This window comes from Mus pahari, chromosome 1 (assembly GCF_900095145.1).
Source record: "Mus pahari chromosome 1, PAHARI_EIJ_v1.1, whole genome shotgun sequence".
NCBI lineage: Eukaryota > Metazoa > Chordata > Mammalia > Rodentia > Muridae > Mus > Mus pahari.
In genome coordinates this window covers 85,733,685-85,754,454 of record NC_034590.1, presented here as the reverse complement: position 1 = coordinate 85,754,454, position 20,770 = coordinate 85,733,685, and the positions used below count along the sequence as shown (strand labels likewise).

Here is a 20,770-nt window from a genome sequence, read left to right as displayed (position 1 = left end):
TTCTACAAGAGAGCAGGCTGAGCAAGCCAGGGGAGGCAAGCCAGTAAAGATGGCTTCTGCATCAGCTCCTGCTTTCTGACCTGCTTGAGTTCCAGTTCTGCATCTTTTGGTGATCAACAGCAGTATGGAAATGTAAGCCGAATAAACCCTTTCCTCTCCAAACTGCTTCTTGGTCATGATGTTTGTGCAGGAATAGAAACCCTGACTAAGACATGTCCCAATCACTGTGAGTTCATATGTGCAGCTGTCATACTGTATCAATCAGATAGTTTTTGTATAGTTGTCCACACCTCTGGGTCTTAAACTCTTTCTGTGCCTTCTTCCATAATAATTGCCTGATTCTTGTGAGAAGGGAGTGCAGTGTATATGTTCTCTTTAGGGCTGAGCTTTCTGAAGCCTCTTATTCTCTGTACCTTGGCCAGTTGTGGATCTCTGTGTTAATAATTTTGTACTGCAAATAGAAGCTTCTCAGGTGAGAGTTAAGATAATAGGTAAAATGATAAGTCATTAAAGTCAGTTTAGTACTGTTTTAGAAAAATAAATAGTTGTAGATTTTCTCTTAGGCTCTGTGACTTGACTATCTATAGATAGATCTTGGCCCAACAATGGTAGCAAGTATGGGTTTTGTCTCATGGAGAGAGAGTTATAATAAAATCCCAAAGTTGTTGGTTACTCCCATAATGTTCCTGCTGCTATTGTACTAGTGGGCCTATCTTGCCAAACCAGTCTTCACTGTAGCTTGTAGGGTTCACAGCTGGGTACTATTAATGATAATTCTTTTAATCATCTAGCATGCATAAGTCTAGCACTGTGAAAACTAAGAAGTAGGAGTGAAGCTTCTAGATCATTATCAGCTTATTTCCACATTCAGTAACTCAACAATGGGACAATAAGCTCTTAGCATCAAGTTCTGGAGGGTAACCAAGAACACTGGTAATAGTAATATTTTGGGTATTTATGGGGCCTCATTAGGCAAGAATTTCAAAGGAGGAAACCTACTCTGGACACTGGATTTTCATCTAATAGATGCCTAGTGGTATGTAGTATAGGGGCATTGTTGACCTGTTAAAGAGTAACTTAACACACATACCACCCACCCACCCCCACACACTCTCTTTCTCCCTCTATGTATGTATGTAATATATATCCACATATAAATATGAGTATGGAATCTTCTACAGAAGTGGGTTTCCATATGACTTTTAGAAAGATCTGTATTGTTACCTGTTTCCCCCACATTTCCTCTTCTACTCTGTCATGTCTATTTCTTGAAGGGAGAGTGCTGGAGAGAAAACAAAAGGATAATAGGAGTTCATTTGAGCTCTCTGGGTATGGTGAAATATACTAGGCTTGGAGACTTTGTCTGCTTTTTCCCACAGCAGGAATGATCCCATTTAGGATACATCTCAATGTTACATGGATGGTTCATTCCTCAGAATGTGCTGTTACAAGAACAGAATTCTAACTCTCCTAGAACATATGATAATTAAATAATTTTAGAGACTTATAATATTCAGTTTAGTCTTACTGGACTTTGAAAATGAGTCAGAGAAGATGTTGCCTCTACTTCAGGCTTTTGCTGTTGTTGTTGTTGTTGTTGTTTTTTGTTTTTGGTCTTTTATTTATTTATTTATTTATTTACACTCCAGATTTTATTCCCCGCCCCAGTCCACCTCCTACTGTTCCACATTCTATATTTCCTCCCCACCTCCTGTCTCCATGAGGATGTCCCCACCCTCTACCCCCCACACAACCAGACCTTTAAACTCCCTGGGGCCTCCAATCTCTTGGGGGTTAGGTGCATCTTCTCTGACTGAACCCAGACCTGGCAGACATTAGCTGTATGTGTGTAGGGGACCTCATCTCAGCTGGTGTATGATGCCTGGTTGGTGGTCCAGTGTTTGAGAGATCTCCAGGGCCAGGTTAATTGAAACTGCTGGTCCTCCTACAGGGTCACCCTCCTCAGCTTCTTTCAGCCTTTCCCTAATTCAACCATAGGGGTCAGAAGTTTCTGTCCATTGGCTGGGTGCAAATATCTGCATCTGACTCTTTCAGCTGCTTGTTGGGTCTTTCAGAGTGCTGTCATGATAGATTCCTTTTTGTGAGCACTCCATAGCCTCAGTCATAATGTCAGGCCTTGGGACCTCACCTTGAGCTGGCTTCTACTTCGGGCCTGTTGCTGGACCTTCTTTTCCTCAGGCTCCTCTCCATTTCCATCCCTGCAGTTCTTTCAGACAGGAACAATTGTGGGTCAGAGTTTTGACTGTGGGACGGCAACCCCCCCTCACTTGATGCCCTCTCTTCCTGTTGGAGGTGGGCTCTATAAGTTCCCTCTCCCTACTGTTGGGCATTTCATCTGAGGTCCCTCCCTTTGAGTCCTTAGAGTCTCTCACCTCCCAGGTGTCTGGTGCATTCTGGAGGGTCCCCTTACTACAGGCTGTTAACGTTTGCCTTAGGTTACTCTGAGCAATCTGGAGAATTAGTGCCCTAAATCAGAGTCAGTTTTGTTCTTTACTATTGGTGTTTGGTGTCTCTTTGCACACTTAAAGTTTTTGTTCATGTGGGCTGTTTTATTTTATTTTATTTATTTATTTTTTGGTTTTTCGAGACAGGGTTTCTCTTTATTGCCCTGGCTGTCCTGGAACTCACTTTGTAGACCAGGCTGGCCTCGAACTCAGAAATCCGCCTGCCTGTGCCTCCCAAGTGCTGGGATTAAAGGCGTGCGACACCACACCCGGCCTCATGTGGGCTATTTTAATTGGTATTTACTGCATTGGAATTATTTCCCCTGTTGATTATTTCATTTACATTAGAATTGTTTGGTCTATGTTTGGGTAATGTGCTTTATATAATCCAGTAGACTCAAGAGGAGAAGGCAAATTGATTGATTCATGTTTTCCTCTCTTGCTCCCTCACAGGCCTGCGCTCAAGGCCTCGTGCAGGCCAGTTAAGCACGTTACCACTGTGCTGCCTGCCGTGGTCTCTTCTTCCTAACCTTTCAGTGTTTTGTGGCCTTTCTGCTTGAAGAACTTCCTTCTAGCTATACAGAGAAACCCTGTCTCAAAAAAACAAACAAAAAAACAAACAAACAAACAAACAAAGAACTTCCTTCTACATTCTTTGTGCCTGATCTTGCTTTGTATAAACTCTCTTCATGTTTTCTTCTGAGAAATGTTTAGATTTCACCCACATTCCTGAAGAATGGTTCACTGTGTAGGGTTTTGTCTGTCTTTTAGCACTTAACAAATATCAGGCCACTCCCTTCTGGCTCTGAGGGTTTCTGATGAGAAGTCTGCTGTTGTGTGAACTTTGTTTCCCTGTAACTGACATGGCATTTCCCAAAGGTTTCTGAGCCTTGGTTCATCTTTTTTGAAGCCTCACTTGTCTCTGTTGCTTAGACTGGATGCATCCTCCTGTTTCCTAACAGAGCCAGTGGTCTTTCTGTCCTTTTCATCCTGATCAATCCTCTCTTTTGAATATTTTATTTTTATTTTCCAGTTCTAAAAGTTTTCATTTTTTTCTGCTTTACTGAAAATTTATCACAGTGCCCAAGCAAAACATTACTTTTTCTATTCAATATTTTGCTCTACAGCTTCCTTGGTCCTGTTTGCTAGGATGCCGGAGACCTTGCCATAGACCCTATGGAGACTGGCAAAAGCCATAAAACTCTTCTCTTGGTCATAATGATTCTGGCTTTCTCTTTCTGTAAACTTACGAGATGTTACCTGGGTTGCCAATTTGAGTTCTTAGCAGATCTGTCTCACTTCTTGGTGAGGAAGGGTTTCCAGGGGAAGAATGTGTGTTTGGAAGAGTCCTTCCTCATGGCCATTCATTGGCCTTGAGGGACTGTTGCAATGAGTTCTTAGAGATGCCATGGTCTGTGCATTTAGTTAAGAATGCTGTTCACCCTGAGCCCTTCTAGACCGAAGTCCCTGTGAGCATTCGTCCGGGTGTGTTTTCTCACTGTGGGGTACCTTACTATGGGCCTGATGCAGGGTAAGGCCGACATGGCATGCTTTTGCCAGCTGGGTCTTGGTCTACTGGTCTTCTGGGGTTGCCAGTTAAACTAAATGTTCCTTCACTGCTGCCAGTCCTTGTGGACAAGGGTATTATGCAGGATCCTGTCATTCCATGTTGGCCCACAGCTACTTCTTTGCAGGACACTTAAATACTTTCTTAAATCATGGCTGCTTAACATGTTTGCCAGACAATTCTAATATTTAGGTGTTATTATCTATTGATTGAGTTGTTCATTTAATTTGAGAACTTTCTGGCTCTTTGACAATGCATTTTGATTTAAACCTGGACAACTTGGTACTATCTTATGACATCTTCCCTTTGAAGCAGGGAAGGATGCTGCTCTTTTACTGCCAGGTGGATTTAGCAGTTCACGTGCCCATCTAGTGACAAGATTCTTGTTATTTCTGGGTGAGAAGTTCCGACTCTCAGAATGATGCTCATTGATATTAAAGTGGAGATGACCTTTGGCCAATGGGCAGTGCTGTTGGACTCTCCTGTGGGTGCATTCTGATATCACTTTAGTGAGAGTGGGAGGATACCGTGACCTGGGACAGCACAACCAGAGAGGCAGTTACTGACTGGCAGGGTAAAGGCCTCTCCCTGGCCCTTTCTGACAATTCTGAGACAAGAGTGTGATGTTCAGAGCCTAATTTACAGCCATGAGAAAGTGGGACTCTAGTTTCCATGTGGCTTTTGTTTGAATCACTTGAGAGGGCTCTACAAGACCTTTTCCTCTCCAGTGTCAACTTGAAGTCAGAGCGGTTATTGTAGGATGGGTTGCCTTGCCTAATTCTTTCAATTTCCTGGTCATTAGGCCAAAGATAACAGACTGCTCTTGGGACATGTTTGTCTGTGTCTATTGGTTTCCTAGGTTGTACTTGGGATGTGTTTTGCTTGTGTCTATTGGTGTTCTTTGGCTGTTTGCATCTTCAGTTCAAGGGGAAAGATGCAGCTGAAAGATATCTCGGGGAAGGCCCAGCAGGGTTGTGAGTTCTCTTGGCTGGTCTACCTTTCCCCCACCTGCTGGTGTCTTCTTATTTTTGTGTTAATTGTCTGTAGAGGATAGAAAATGGGAAAGGATCCTACTCCATCTTTTCAGACTTGGAAATTCCTTATCTGGTGATGTGTAACAAAAGAGCAGTTATCTCTAGAGGTATGATGTCACTAACCAGCCTCTGGATACAGAAAGAAGAGTGAGAAGGGTATTTTATCCTCCTGTAACAAAATTTACCTTGGAGACCTCTGGAAGGAGCCCATGATCATATCTTAGGAACTACTGCCCTGGATCAGAAAACATTCCTGCTGACAATATGAAAACAATTTGCACAGTTCTTCTTACTTTGAGATTTGTTTTTATTTATGTGTGTGTATGCACATGTGTGTGCAGATGTCTATGGAGGCCAGAGGAGAGCATGTGATCTCCTGGAGCTGAAGGTTATAGGTAAGCCATTTTCTGTGTGTGTTGGGAACTCAGCTTTGGTCCTGTGGAAGAGCAGCAAGTGTTCTTGACCACTGGACCATCTCTCAAGTTTCTGATTATATATATCATTAAAACACTTTCGGTTAAGTGCCTATTGTTCTAGTTCTGAGATACAGCAGTGTAGAGAAAAGAGTCAGGCCCTCATGAACTTCAGTTTTTTTTTGACTCAGTTGACTTGGCAAATGATTGAAATTGTAAGTTTCTATTACCCAGGGCCAAGTCCTTGCATTCATTTCTCAGTATTTATCTCAGTTTGGTGTCTTTGTTTATCTTAGGCAAGGCATTACAGCCATAGATGTTCACAGGAACTTGGATTACTGGGAAAAGTGGTGTTCAAAAGCAGTAGAATGATGTGACCATGTAGGTGTCACTGTGCAGTTGCAGAGTAGACAGAATGGTGTGGCAGGCCCTCCCTCTCCTTCCCTCTTCACTCCTTCTATCTTTCCTCCTTCTGATTTTCTCCTCTCCTTCCTCTCCCTCTTCCACTTCTCTGTCTTTACTTCTTTTCTCTTTTCTTCTTTCCCATTCCAGTTTGAATTATAAACAACACTTTTCTAATTCTTACCTTCCAACTTGTATATATTCTACATAAATACACATAGTACATGCATATCTATAGAATAGATTCATATGTTGATTGATATATGTAATGCCAAGCATTAGATTTGGGCTCAATAAAAGATGACAATACTGGCCATTACATGGAGTAAGAATTGACATGATTTTGTTTTGTTTCGTTTTGTTTTAGGGCCTCTCTGTTTAGAATGGCTTGTCCTGTAACTCACTATGTAGACCAGGCTGGCCTCAGAAATCTGTCTGCATCTGCTTCCTAAGTGCTAGATCTAGAATGTTTTAATGTTGTGCTGTATTGGACTGCCTGTGAGGTATAGATGCCACAGAACCGTAGATCCCTAGCCATTCCAGCTTTCATTTGAACTCACTTTAATAGTTCCTTTGTGGGATTCTAACATATTTGTGATGGACTGGCTTTGAAAACTTTCTCACCCTGTCTCCACACCCAGTACCTCAATCATAATTGAACTCATAGTTTACTTTCTTGAGATCTTAAGGGCAGCCTAATGTTTGTCACCAAAATATGCGGACTATGCCTATAGTCTGAAAACTCATTTTTTCTTTGGCAGAGAACATTGTAAAAGGCAAGGAAAAATAAACTTAAAATTCAAAACTTTGCATTGATTAAAATAAACTCTATGGGCATGCACATGACTGGTGCACTAATAGCCTAGGGAAGTCAGAGTCTCAAAGGAAATATTATTAGCATACCTTAGATTCTAAGTAGTAGCAACAAACCAATATTGTTCAAATTACAGTTTTGAAAGATTAGCACAATGCAGTTAATAAGGCCTGAAAGTGAGTAACAGGTAGATGAGGTAAAATGATTCATTTATTTGCAAGGCAGGAAACTGATTTTCTATGTCTTGGGGTTTGTTTTTTTGTTTCTTTTTTAAACACCTGGTGCCACTTGCTGCAAATGAAAAATTTAACAGTTAGTGATGGAAATCATTGTGAGGGATAAGCCTGCTAGTGACATCCTTTCAGTCAGTAACATACTTCCTTGTTGGGCCCAGAGAGCAATGAATGAGGCATTATATTACAATGGAGGCTCATGGTCCTAATCAAAGGTCACTGGTTGCCTCTTAGTCTTCAGTTTCAGATTTGTCTGTTTGATCAGGGGCAGCACTGAAATTATGATGATGAAGACTGTACTAGGCTGTGTCTGTTGGAACTTGAAAGTCTTCGGAGCTGGGTTGCTGACAGCATGTGAACCCTGAAGAAAGTACAAGCTGTGTAATGTCTTAAAGGGACTTTCAAGCAGTATCTTCCTTCTGTGTCCTTTGAAAGAGTCCTAGTCAGTATTATGGTGCATGTGAGAAGGTGTGTTATTGATTAAAGGAGATTTTTTCCTCTCGCAAACACTCATGGAGACACTGTTCCTATTACTTCCCTCTCGGTGCCTGCTTTTACACAGAAGTTCATTAACATGTGGATATGCGGTGATTGAAGTCAGACCGCTTTTCACAGTGGAGCTGTCTTGATATAATGAGCTCCTCTTTAATGTTCAAAAATTGTTGTTACTTTCTAAAAGGGGTTGTTTGTGAATTTCATTAAATTTAATCTCCTCTTCAAACAATTTCTGCATTGTTCAGTTTACTACAATTAAAATGCTTTCTGATGCTAAAAAAGCCACTTTTAACAGATGTATCACAAATGCAAGCACTGTGAGAAGGCTTTGTTTTTCACTCTGACAGAAAGGCTGCTATTTAGCTGAGAACTCTTGGTGTGAATCAGGAGAGGAACACACTGCTACAGGCTCCTTTGCTCACAAGGTGAGCTTTCACAACACCTTGGCTCCTTCAGTCCCTGCACTTATATCTTTGCACAATCGCAACTGAAATGCAGGGCCTTGCCTTCTCAGTTGGCCAGAGGGCGGCCCTTCGCCCCTAGAAGGTTGGAAATCTGGAGTTTCTGCTGAGGAAAGAATTCCCAAGGGACGCAGGAGAAAGTCCTAGGAGCGGAGCGAGGCTTTCTAGTCCTAGTGGACAGTTCCATTGAAGACCCTTATCTTTCTGCTCAGTAGGCCTTGAGAGGCATGAGAGCAATCCCTCATCTCTTGAAGATAAAGAGGCAGGTAGTCCTTCTGGAGAGTGTTGCATAGGAGAAAGATCAAAACATTTTCACATGTTAGGAAACAACTTTTCTAGATACAGCTAGGACAGTTGGTTGTTTTGCCAGCAATGGTAATTTATAAGCTTTCTGTGCTGTACTCCCCCACCTGGGCAAATCGGCTAGATGCATCTTCTTCCTTCAGTTCCCAAGGTCATTAACTTCTTCCCGAGCATCTGGTGAAGTGAAAAGGACTCTCATGTTCTTGATAATTAGAAAACATGAGTCAAAAAATATTTAAGATATTGAAATTTTGAAATAGTGCTTTGAGTTGTTGAGGGCAGAGCCAGCATGTGAAATGTGCAGGTGTCTTTAGTTGATGGAGCTCATCTTGTCACCAAGCTGGCCTTTGTTAGTCATTGTGATGTAGCTCTGTAACAAAAGGGCTGTGAGGTCTCTCTGTTACCTCAAGTACAATGATGATACTTTGGTCTGAAAAAGGAGCAATTCTTGTGCTACACGAGACAGGAAAGATTTCCATGGCTTTGTAAGACCTAACTATGATAACATTACTGATATTTTTTTATAACCAATAAATAAGGCAGTTGCCAATGTGACAATTTTGAATCATAAAGGTGAAATTTCAGGTGAGAAATAAGGATATTTGTGTTAATCACCTAAGAAAATTTTATATATAAGCAAAGTGATTATAGAATGATGAGGGGATGGAACTTTGTTTAGATTAACTTCTCTGTGGAGATTGCCAGCTTCACAATGGAAATTGTTAAGGTGGAACTATCGAGAATGTTCTAGGGGTAGTGTATAGTCGAGAAAGAATTTTGATGTGAAATGGGTTTGCTGGAGATCTTTCACAAGGAATATATTTACAGGGGACAATTCAGGTTATAAAATAGGCAGAAAAGGTTACCAAGCTAAAATGGAAAGGGACAGGGTTAAGAAATCTGTCACATGAAGTTTATACACTGAATTGAAAAATTCCTAGTCCTGCTTGGCTGGTCCTCACACTTCATGTGGGCATACACAAACTATGTCCATGGTACTTTGACATCTTCAATAACACTTTCCAGTAAATAAAGGAAGTCTGGATGGAGATCTGAAATTTTATGTAAAAGACAGATGCGTTTACAAATTCTGATCAAGGCACTGAATATACCTAAAGAGAAGCATTACACTTGGAATGCATTCAGTTGACAGTGAAAATGGAAACTCAAATGTGGCAGTTAAGTCATCATGTGTAAATATAATAAACAGAGAGTAAAGGCAGAAAATCTTATGCATCTACCTATAATCATTTCGGTAGTCTTAGCTGAGACCTTTGGATTATTTATTGGCACAAAATCAAATTTGTGTGCATTCTATGTTTTTTAAAAATAAAAATAAAGCTGCTGAACAATTAAATGTTACCACCAAGTATTTACAAGTAAATTTATGATTAGATAAAATGATATCTGCTGAAAGCAGAACCACCTTACATGGCCTCATACTGGGTACTTTATTTGACTGGATCATTAAATATTTTAATCTACAAAGAGAAGGTTGTAGAGACTAGTATAGGTTAAAAATATTTGTTTTTCCAGGTCAATTCTCTGTGTAATCCTGTGACTATATTAAAATAGTTCACAGACAGAAGGGTTTAAAGTTGTGCTTTATTACATTTGAGTATTGCGATGATAGACACAGTGGAGGCCGGCATGGTCACAGATGCCTGCCATCTCAGCGCTTGGGAGGTGGAAGCAGAAGGACCAGGAGGTGAAGGCCATCCTCAACTACATAATGAGTTTGAGGCCAGCTTGGGAGGCATGAGACCTTGTCTCCAAACAGATAGAAAAACAAAACAAACAAGATCCAGTAATTTTGTTTTAGTGAGAGAAAATGTAGGAATTGTGGAGGCTGGGAGAGAATGGTGAGCTACCACATAGTGACAGCCTTCATTTCATTGACAGTGTTAATTTGGGGACCTGTGTATCAGTGGTTTTGATTTGTTTTCTTTCTTCTCTCAGGCTATAATGAAGTTTTGATAATTATCATAATTATCTGAGTAATATTCCCAGTCATTTTGACGATTTGAACTGTCACTAAGGGATTGGTTCCTATATGTTCAGCTAGGGGCCTTTTGTTGGATGCCTGAGGTAGAAGATAATAGACTATAAACAAGAGCTGTGATTTCTTACACATGTTCATTTTGACTCAAATGCAGGAAAGCTTTTATTACATAAATAATAGAGGTGCAAGACATCTAGAAGTTCCATGTCTGCTTCTCAATCTGCTTATCTAGATCAGAATTTTGGGAAGTATGTATATTAAACACATCTGGATGTAAAATTACCGGAGTGTCACTAGATCATTGGTAAATATGAATATTTTCATAATTTTACCTAAGTAGTCAAAGGCACATGGTTAAAGAATTTCTGTTTAATAATATTTCTATTTTAAAAAGTGATTTAATAATCTGATAGGCAAAATTCTTTGACAAAAATTTTTATGTGCTTAAAACTTTATATGTAATAATAATGATGCCAGTATATTTTATTTGAGAAGCACATGCTTAAATTACATACCACACCTGAGAAAAAATGATTTGAAAAAGAAATAATTATAGCTATCTTGGTAGATGATCAGCTAATTAGTGGTAATTTAGATTAAATGCACACACTGAAAGCTGTAATAAGTTTTCATAGCATTGTCAAGTTTTTAAGGTGCAAGTTAAAACATTCTTTTCTTTCAGATTGTTGAATTTTGCTATTGAGACTATGAATTCCATTTGCTTGTTTGTTTGTTTTTTGACTGTTTATTTTTGGCTGTGAATTTTTCAAATTGTCTCAACAGCTTGTATGTGATTTAAATGGCGATATCCTCCATTTGTAGACATTTCTCCATGAGGCACTCATAGACGTAATCCTGTATATATTTTAGGCAATCAGTGACCTTATTTTTTGTACAAATCAAGTGACATTCAATACAGATACTATGGCAAGAGAAATCAAAATAGCCACCTAATTGTAATTACTCCCCCCCCCCATCATTATGTCGCTGCCTGCAGAACAACTGATTTCTAAAGTGAGAACTCAACTGCTGAGTTTGGCAGGTACAAAGGGTTCTTTTCTCCTCTCCCTCTGCATTTGTATTTCCATTGCATGTGAGGCTTATTGGAAAGTTCAAACTGACCTCTCTCTTGAAAGACTTCATTTGAATTCTAGTAGCTTACAGGAAATGATTATTTTGTGTCTTCTGAAATTGTCAACATTTATGGTATAGTAGTTAGATTGTTAAGGGAATAAGGACAGTTTTAGGTAATTTGAGAGAAATCATTATCAAGGGTTGGGCCAGATAACATATAATTAGCTGTCACAGTTAGTGGGTCTTGGGTAAAATCAAACATAGGCACGTGAACATAGGGATGACACCTTCTGAACTGTTCTGTCTCAATGCATGACATGGGGCCTGGTGTGTGCTAGACACTCAGTGGTGACTGAGAAGGGAACTCAATGGGAGGGTGGAGAGCACTCAGTCCTTAGTTCCACGCCATCCTTTTGCAGTGATTTTCATCCAATCGTGTTTCCCCTTGATTGTAAAACAGGAGAATCACTCTTCCTCTGAGCCCGAATGTGGCAGAAGTGTGAGAAACCTCATTCCAAAGGGTTGTAAACACATTGTCTGTCTTACTCTTTTCTGTGTGTTTACTTTTACTGGCTAGTGTTGAAAATAATAAGACAAAAGTTACATGTAACATTGCAAGGAAAGCTTTTATGACAACTATGAACATTTTAAAAACCAAAAGACAGTTATTAGTTCATTAACTAAAAGTAACATATTATTTATCTTGTAGATAAGGTTTTTGTTGATAGCAGTAAAGGTCCTGAATAATGAAGTTTGTAAGTCAGAGATGAAACTCATCTATCTTAATATTGTGAATTGATTTTTACTTTAATGCTTTTTTCTGGGTATGTGTTAGTCAGATTTCTGTTGTGACAGAAATACCGGAAAGACCCGGCTTATGATGAAAGGCTTGGTCCACAGTTTTAGAAAGTTCAGTCCGTAGTCACTTGGTGTTATTCTTTTGGGTCTATGGCAAAGCAGAACAATCATGGTGGGGAATATTCCAGAAAGCAAAGCTGCTAGCTTCTGGCAGCTGGGAAGCTGAGAGCAACAGCCATTGACCCCAGCCTCCACCAAAGTTTTGTCCCTTGTGACTTGACTTGTTTCAGTAGGCTACCTCTTAAAGTCTTGCTGACTCCCAGTAGCAACACAATCTCCTTGCCAAGTCCTCAACATATGGCCGTCAGGGGACATTTTAGAGCCATATCCTCCCAGGAGCAAATCCATGCTAGATGTTCCTGGGGTCTGTACCTCTTTAAAAATATGATCTCAGCAGAGAGGGGTGGATGCTGGGTAGTTATGAATTGCTGTTGTGTCAGGTAGATTAGTCACTAAAAGAAGAGATACAAAGAAAATATTTTGTAACAATGATAAATTCCCAGGCTTCATGTTTAGACTTCAATTTTTTGGTGATACTAACATTTAGTGATTATTATATTTACTATGAAATGAAGTAATTACCATTGTATGAAAACAGTCCATGTACTCACACAGTATTGTTTCTCAGAATTAAGGATTTTCATTCCCATTAAGATAGGTATTATGCAATGCTGTTTTAATTTTCCTGGTTCTCAAACCGTGTCAGAGACCTGTGATGTTTACTTATGGCACAGGGGTCTCATTGTAACCTTTCAGGTCTTCATTTATGACTTTCAGGAATATTATATAAAGCATTTAGATGCATGTGCATGTACACACATGCCCCAAACCTCTGTCATGCTAAGAGAGCTAAACAGGGGTAGCAATGCTTTGTGAATAAATGTTTAGAAAAATTATTTTCATTTTTGGCTGGCTCTAGATGTTGTCTAGTGTATCAATACTTAGTTTATTTAACATTTCTTGTAGTGTAGGTTTACTGATGAAGAATTATCTGTTAACTTTCATCAGTGTGAAAAAAAAATCTTGATTTTTGCCTTTGTGTTAGAAATATATTTAGAAAGTCATCCACTTTTTTTTGTATGGTAATGACGTTGCATCATAATGCAAAGTCTGCTGTCATTATTTCCATTGCTCTATCTGTAGTGTGTTATATATATTAATTAGCTTTTCTTGTGGTTAGTTCTAAGGCATTTCTTCTCCTTTTTTTTTGGGCAGTAGCTTGATTATGATGTACTTGTGTTCTCTTTAAGTGATTCCACTTGTTAACTCTTCTTGTGCCTTTTTTGATGTCCCCAGATTTGTGAATTTATAGTTTTATTCACATTTGTAAAGCTTTGGCTAGATTCTTCATTTGATATCTCCTTTATCTTGGGACTCCCATGTATGTTAGATTGTTTGATACCCTGTTAATTTTCTTCTTTTTTTTCTCTGTACTTCATATTGAATGGTTTACATTGCTACCTCATCAAGTTCTATTGTTAACACAGTCTGAGAGCCTTCCATTCTGGATAGTATTTCTTTTTTTGCTTTACATGTTCGTTTTGTACCTTCCATTTTTCTTTTCAACAAGTTTGTATTTTTGAACACATTGGCATTTTACATATCTATGTACCTGTTAAATCTGTTGTTTTTCACTTCTGTGTCTGTTTCTATTGACTGACTTCTCTCCTGGTCATAGCACATAATTTTCTTCTTCTTTGTAAGCCTAAGCATGCATGTATATGCATATATATATATATATATATATATATATATATATATATATATACATTATATATATAAAATCTGTTTTAATATTTTACTATCCATATCACATTAGTTTATTATCAGTTTACAAGTCCATAATTCAGCAGTGGAGAGGAACAAAACTTTGCATTTTTATTATCTTTCTGTGCCACTATCCTCTGTTTGACTCTCAGTGGTGCCGCCTGCACAGTTTATCTACTGTCTCCTGAGTATTCTTAACATCAGCTTATGTTTGATCATATGCATAAATCCTTCTGGTGGTACAGTGCTTTGGCACATAATGGGTCCATTTCACAAATCTCCAAAACAACTGTTACTCTTCGTTATGTGTGCAGGTACCATTATTTTGTACACAGCTAAAGAGCACCCCAGCCTGGATGTATCTGCTTTCTCAGGAGTCTTTGCACTGCCTGCCTGCCTGTCTGTCTGTCTGTCTGTCTGTCTGAGGCTTTTGTATAATTTAAATAGATAATGTCCAGTTTTTAGATCGAACATACATTTCTAATCCCTTTTTAAGTCTTCTGATAATTTTCTTATTATATCTTTTGGGAATGTTTCTCAGTTACCACTTTCCTTTATTTTTCTACAATCTTTAATACTGATCAACGTGGTAGATTTTAATACTGTTTATTTCTGTATTTTCTGGTATCCTTGCTGTGCCTGTTTCTTTAATTACATTCCTAAACGTTTTTTTTTTTTTTTCCTTAAATCTAGATTTGGAGTGAAGAATCTTCCAGTTAAGGGCTGAGAACCAAGTGCACTGTCTCCTGCACTGACTATCCTTTAAAAGCCCTCTTGTGTGCACTAGAAAGACTCCCTCCACCTGTCCTGTTCTAATTTGAAAAGTCTCTCCCCTGAGACATAGACTTCTTAATAATTTAATGGAAAAGGCATCTTTTCAAATGGAGAGGTTTCCCAGTTGTGATTCAATGCACTTTTCTACTGTACAAAAAAATTAATTTTGTACTTTTGGGAATAATATATACAAAAATTCTATTCTACTTGGATCAACTTGTTCACTTTTGATATTTCCATCAAAGAAGACTCAGGGATGCTGAGTTGGAGGACTTAACTACTCAGAACAGGTGAGACTCTTAAATTGCAGATGTATTCAGATTTAAGACATGGGTACTTTGTGCATGAGCAGTACAATGGACCCTATCCCACAAATAATGAAAACAGCATCTCCATTTGTTTAGGCAAAATGGCCCCATCAGACCAAGAGTATAACTTCATAACCGTTCTTGTGACCTCTGTAGTGTAGGACTACCTTATCAGTTCCCTGTAGGAGTCAGCATGGACACTCTTAGCTTAACAAGATGTTAAGATGAGTCCTTTCTCAGTCAATGCAGCGCCACAAATTCTGGAAAAGGCATCTAATTGGACAGAAGAGAAAGACTTCCCCCTCCATGGGACAGCAACTGTTTTACTTTTACAAATTCCTTTAAGTGCTCTAAGTGCACTGGGATCCAGAGGGTCAAATGGCTTTAGCTCAGCTCATGCAAAGCCTAGGTTTCTACAGTATCCATCAGCAAGTGCTGTGCTGGCTGAAGACTGGCGTTGGGGGAGGAGCTAAGTTTACCTGAATTTACCACAGACAACTTCAGATTGACTTTAGAGAGTGAGGTCAGGCCTACCCAAAAGTAGATGGGTAGAGTTCCAAGCAGGGATGGCATCACCTGGCTGGTGATCATTGGTAGAAGATGGCTATCACATGTTAAGTGGGGCCATCTAACTGACATTTAAAAAGAGATGAAAGAACAGGAATGGTCCAGGAGGTTTTTGTAGTCTTTGGGCGAATGAAAAGAAGCACAAAGGTAACTCAGCCATTTATCAGTTGGAAATTATTAGAGTTTTGAAAACAATCTTTTTTTTTTTTTGACAAAAAGCTATGTTTAGAGAGGGCATTATAGAGCAAAAGTGGAATGGATTGGCAAATGCTAAGGTAGGAAAATTTAAAAAGTCATTTTTAAAGGTATGTTTGAATGAGTGGCAAAGCTCCAGAAGTCAACATGTGTTAGAGTGGAGGCTCTGAGCACCAGCAGGGTGCCAATGGCACAGAGCCAATGGTGCTCACTGATCTGCTTTGTTTTTTTTTCCCCAGCATTTGACTAATCAATGCAATACTAGGCTTAAAATGTATATGGAAATCAATTTTTATATTTATCTAATTCTTAGACTACAACCACATTCATTTTTAGATGGTGGACTTCTACACTTCCTCCTGTGTATGGAGGGCTTTGTCTGCCTACCTCTGCAGACATCCTATTAACATTATCTACTAGACAGTGACTGCAGTGTGAGGTAGCAGCTGACTCTACAAACTCACTTCATTTGTGTCTCTAGAACTTCCAATCTCATAACAAACTACACTCTTGATAGTTTAAGAGGCAGGACTCCCAAAGGTGTACGAAATACCTGGTAATATTGCACTCAAATTTTGATGATCTTCCTGGTAGCTCACTTCTTTGAAAGTCATACATCAGAACTATGGAAATGGCTCAATGGGAAGAGCTACCTTTGGTGAAACCTGATCCTTGAATTCCATGCCCAGGACCCACACAAGGAGGGAGAGAAATGACTCTTGCAAGTTGTCTTGTGACCTTTACAAGAGTACCGTGATACATATACCCATCAAATACACATGGATAAATAAGTGAATGTAATAAAATGCTTTAAGAGCCATAAATCAAAGAATTAAATGCTAGTTGTAATTTCAGTATCACAAGAGGGAAAAGATAATTTAAAAGTAGTGACAGTTTTAATTGTTTTCATTATCTATTATAACATCCAATTTATATGTGAAATTTATGATAAAATTATTTACATGTGCATTATCAACATAATCAAACTATTTTGGATTAGAGGATTTAGAGGCAAGTTCTGGGTCCCTATTTAACCCAATACTTCCTGCCCCACCAAGATAGAAAAACTGTCAATAAAACTAGCTTTTTTTTTTTTTTTTCTGGGATGGAGAGATGGCTCAGTCAAGTAAGCACTTGCTGCATATTTTGAGACCCTGAGTTTGAATCCCCAGCACATAATGTAAAAAATTGGCTATGATAGTTCACATCTGTGAGCTCAGCCCTGGAGAAGTGGGCACAAGGGGGTCCCTGCAGCTGGTTGGCCAGGTACATTACTGTCTCAGCGAGTATTAGGTTTAACCAGAGACCTTATCTCAAAGGCAGAGTTGTGGGGGCCACTTGCTGTTCAAGCCTGATGATTTGAGTTCAGTTCCATAGTTGTCTTCTGACCCCCTCTTCCCACACCATGGCATCTACATCCTCACACACAGAAACAAATTTTAAAACTAAGTGACAGAGGAGGACACTTAATGTTGATCTGTGCTCTCTCTCTCTCTCTCTCTCTCTCTCTCTCTCTCTCTCTCTCTCTCTCTCTCACACACACACACACACACACACAGAAGAGAGAGAGAAAGAGACAGACAGAGACAGAGAGAAAATGAACTTGAAAATTCTTACAATCAATAGCTTTAGCAAACTCACAGATTGCAAGAGAAAAGGTTTTCTGATCTTGAAAAGCAATAAGCAATCTTGTAGTTCCTCTGGACTTGCCTGTTTTGCATACATTATATGAACGGTGCCATGCAAACCTTCATCTTTTGTTTCTGGTTTGCTTACTTTTCTGCATTTTTCCTTAGCTCATCTTTGTTATCCCATGTATGAGCTTTTATGTTTGTGTTCTGTTGAAGTGAATCATGTTCTGTTGCACAGCAGTGCCTTCGTTTTGGTTGTCTGGTCCTCTGTTTAAGGAAATGGGCTGTGGCTACCTTTGGTAACTATGAACAAAGCTGTGATGGCTGTTTACATACAAGCCTTTCCTAGCACCTGTTTTTGATTTGCTGGATCTGGTGATTTTGTGCTTAACCTTTTGTGGAAGTGTGAAATTGTTTTCCACAGTGGATGTGTTTTAAGATTCACACAAGCAGTGCACAGATGCTGTTGATTTCTCTCACCATGGGCACTCAGTGGTCCTCTGCTGTGGTTCTGACTTCTATTTTCCTACTGCACAGTGAAATTTCCTAATGCATGCAACTCCTCATGTGCTTCTTGGCTATTTGTATATTTTCTTTGGGAAATGACTGCATTTTCAGTAATTGCAATTTAAGAAAATATTTTTAGTATTGGGTAGTGAGGAGTTCGTTTGTATTTGGGACATTAAATATCCCAAACATAAATAACACTATGTTTTGCTAAGATTTTCTACTTTCTGTGGGTTTTCTTCTCAAGTTAAGTAGTGTTCTTTGATATATAAAAAGTTCCAAAATTTAGGTGCTGAGTGGCTCTTATCATTCTTGCAGAAATATAACACAAGAGGGCTTTTTATTCTTGCAGAGGGCCTGAGTTCACTTCCCAATATCTGTGCCTAGTGTTTCACAAATGTACATAATTCTAGGACCAAGGGACTGAAGGCTTCTAGTTTCTGTGACTGCCTGCACTCATAGGCACACACATACACAGATACATAATTAAAAAATATTTTTAAAATGTTATGAAGTTTGAAGAAGTTTAATATATATATTTTTAGTTACTAGTGTTTTGGGTGTTATCTTGAACAATTATTATTATTTAGCATGTATACGTACATCTGTTTGTGTCTGTGCATGTATTGTATGTATATGTTTGTGTGCATATATATATGTTTGTGTCTGTATGTGTGTATATATGATGTGCATCTGGATGATCATGTGACACCACATGCATGTGAAGGTCAGAAAACAACTTAGCTGTGTCTGTTCTCTGTTTCCACCTTTATCTTAGTTCTAGGAATTGAATTCAGATCAGCCGGCTTGCATGGCAAAAGTTTTACTGCTGAGCTCTGTCACCAGCCCCTTTGATGCTATATCTAAGAAATAAGTGTGAAGTCCAGGGTTGTGAAGACATACCCTGGGCTTTTACCAAGGACTCTGTACCTAATGCATAGGTTTAGGACTCTGCTACGTCTTACAATGACTTCTCTTGCACACGGTGTGAGTGAGGATCTGCATACATATATCCAGTTTCCTTTCATACTGTTGAACAGACCACTCTTTCCTCACTGAATGCCTTGGTGCTCATCCGCCTGTGGACGTCTGCACTTGCTTCTGAGTTCTCTCTTCTGTTCCATTAGTTTTCCTCACTCTTAGGCCAGCACTACTTGTGATTACTGTGCTTTTCTGGTGAATTTGGAAGTGTTAGTGTTCTAGTGCCGACCCTTTTCAAGATAGCTTTGGGTGCTTGGCTATTTCATAGGAATTTATAATCAGCCTTTCTACTTCTTCAGGAAAGGTCATCAGATTTATATTTTTTTTTTAAATAAATAACACTTCAGAAATAACCATGTCCTGCTAGCTAGCAGCAGAACGTGTAATGTTCTACTGTGCAAGTTATTGCATCTTAATGGGTGGAGAGATGGTATTTCAATGATAAGCTTTTATTGCCAGCTTCTGTTTCTATTAAGGATAATGAAAACCTCATGTCTGGGCCTGTGAACAAAACTACTGTGACCTTTGATATGACCCACCTGTTGTGCCTTCACAGTCAATGACTGTCACCTCATGTGAAGGTGATCTGGAGAGTAACATGCCTGCAAGATGGAGAGTAACACTAAATATGGCACAGGTCTGGGATAAACATAAAAAGCAAAACAAATGAAACAAACAAACAACCCCTCCCCAAACCAGCACAACTTATTTAACCAAGTATTTTGAGAAATGAAGGTAATGACAGCTGATTGGCTCAAAGTGCCCTTCTCAGGGAGACTTGTGTCTTGACTCACAAGTATGTGTACTATGCTCCTGCCTGGTAAGACAAATGACTTCCTGATTCAGAGTTGGACAGTTTTTACAACTACAAAGACTGCATAGCCAGTTCCTGGATTGTACTCATTTTCTACTGCTGCTTTTATGGGAAATTAGAATTGTTTATCATTTAGGACTAAACTTGGAAATTATTAATCATCCTTCAAAAGAAAATATAAACAGATATATCATTTGCTCTTAGAGCATAGGTTAGACCTTTTTACTCTGGAGTTTTGTGGAAAATAGTTTCTCAACTAAAGAATGCTATCAGTTCTTGGCTGGAGAGAAGGCTTGGCAGTTAGGAGCACTTGTTGCTCTTGCAAAGGACCTGGGTTTGATTCCCAGCACTGCATGGTGGCTCACTACTCTCTGTTATTGCACTTTCAGGGGATCCTACATCTCTTATGATTTCCTTGAACTTCTGCACAATTTGGTGTAATACATATAGTCAAGCGCATATACATATGCCCAAAATAAATATTTAAAAAGAATTTTATTAATTCTGAAAATATATTTTAAAAATGCATTACCTTTAGATATTTTCACTAGCTTATATTTTTTCTTTTTCATTCTACTTCATTTCTAAAGCGTGTATCCATTCTTAGAGGGATCCCAGTACTGATTTCAGTGAGTCAATGATAGTGTTTTAAAGTATAACCCCCCCACAACTAAGATACTTTTGAATATACATGTAAGATTCCATCATCATGGAACTCTGTTATAGAAACATGAACACATCTTCGTTTGGGCTTAGGTAAAGATGGTTCCTCCCTGAGCACCATTCAGACTAACACTTCTGCAGAAACCTTTCTCTCTCTCTCTCTCTCTCTCTCTCTCTCTCTCTCTCTCTCTCTCTCTCTCTCTCTCATTAGTGCCTTGCCTGTTGCTTTGTGAAGGTTTTGCTCGTAGGATGAAAGGTCATAATGATGTCCAAGCTCCAGTTGAAGGTTTCTGGGTGAATCTTTGCTAATGTCTCTTGCTCTTGAAGCCAGTGGAGCTTGTTTGTAAAAAGGATGGTGCTCATTTGAGGGCCCTGGAGTATAGTTTATTCTGGGAGTGGAATTCAATAAATTTTCTTTCCCCTCCCCTCCTCTTCCCTCCCC

General features: G+C 39.1%; 1 protein-coding gene and 1 long non-coding RNA gene across 6 annotated transcripts in view; one reads left to right on the top strand and one right to left on the bottom strand.

Moving 5' to 3' along the window:
• Positions 1-8,487, bottom strand: part of LOC110316172 — a 21,493-nt gene extending 13,006 nt beyond the window's left edge. Inside the window, exon 1 of the long non-coding RNA XR_002380257.1 lies at positions 6,785-8,487. This is a non-coding gene — a long non-coding RNA (uncharacterized LOC110316172). The remainder of the gene's footprint in view (positions 1-6,784) is intronic.
• Sox6 (SRY-box transcription factor 6) overlaps positions 1-20,770 on the top strand; it is a 550,047-nt gene that overhangs the window by 32,776 nt on the left and 496,501 nt on the right. The gene's annotated exons all lie outside the window — the stretch shown is intronic.